Below are 1,516 nucleotides of genomic sequence, written 5' to 3' on the forward strand. Positions count from 1 at the left end.
TATTTTACTTTCCATTGGTTGTTTAACCTTCCTTGTGATCCATATGATCTAAGCAGTAATGTTCTTCTGCTTATGTAAACACCTTGGTGTACAACCGTGTCAGTAAGACCCTGTTGCATTTCTCGATAGCATTTCGGTAACCACCGATGGACGAGAACCTTGCCTATTGGTCCGCCTCGTTCAACGAGCAGGAAAGTGGTTCTCTTCGTCCCTCGCCCTTGGTACCAACGTTGATGCCGACATAACTGACTTGGTACTCTCTGACATGCCTTGCTATCATGACCGTGACAGATGTCACTGCTACTATTAAAAAAAACCACATGCTGGGCCCATAACCCACAGTTCCACAGGATCGAAACCTGACTCTCTTGCACCCCCCTCTTCCCAAGGTTGTTCCTCGCGTGTGGCCTCCTATGTAATTCACTGGCCACCGTCCCAAGTGATCTATTTTGGCAACAGACGCAATACTCAATCTCATTGCTCTGGACCCCTTTCGCATGTTGTTTCAGACATCGAACAATGGCCTAACCGTTTGAAACTTCTCATGGTACCTTCTTACTTTACTCTCGATATTTTCTTAAGTTCAATTCGAGGGTTACTTCCTACCCCATTCCCTGAGTTATGTACCAGGTAGTCAACCTAGTAAGGCCCGCCCTTCCCAAGTCTTCCCCCTTATCCTTTTCGTAAGTACGATGAAGATCCCGAAGAAAGGATGACGACTTCATCATTTTGACCTGAAGCAGAAGTATGAAGGCATCAATATATTGGATTGACCTCTTCGAGGAGAGCAAGCCAGGATGAGAAGACCCGCTATATTCGTTACCAAACCTTCCCCCCTTACTCCCCTCTAAAATCTCGGGACGAGATTTCTTGTAGTGGAGGAGAATTGTGACGCCTGGGTAATTAAGCTACAGTAATCCCCGCTAATGATGCCACGTCACCTCGGATACTGTGGATAAACTCGCGTTAGTTCGGAACCTAGTTCGAATTTCAAATTCAAAATCGAGCAAACAATAAAAGTTTTCAAATATTAAAAACTAAATGTTTGGGTGGAGGCGAATAATGCATAGGTAATTATGGTGGAGAAACCACACCTTTATAAAATGTTTAAATAATCTAAAATGAATAAAACAGTAGCAAAACCGATATTTAAATGCTTTTATAAATAAATAAAATACTAAACTAAACTGTCTTGGGATAAAACCTTTTGTGGCAGTGGGTTTCATGGTATTACTAATTTAGGGATCATTTTAATATTAAGTAAAAAATAAACTTAAAAGAAAAGAAAACACAAAAACAGAAAAGAAAACTAACAAAAAAAAAGGAAAAGAACCCCCCCCCCCAGGCCAACTAGGCCTTGGCCCAACCAGCTGGCCACCAGGCCGACTAGGCCGGCCCGTCCCCACTCCCCCATAACCCCCTCCACTCCTAACCCTAGGCACCGACACCCCCACTCCCCCCCACTCGCGCCCCCACTCTCCCTCTCCCCGATCCAATCGGGATCGGGCTTGAACGC

Source organism: Triticum dicoccoides, chromosome 5A (assembly GCF_002162155.2).
Source record: "Triticum dicoccoides isolate Atlit2015 ecotype Zavitan chromosome 5A, WEW_v2.0, whole genome shotgun sequence".
NCBI classification, from domain to species: Eukaryota; Viridiplantae; Streptophyta; class Magnoliopsida; order Poales; family Poaceae; genus Triticum; species Triticum dicoccoides.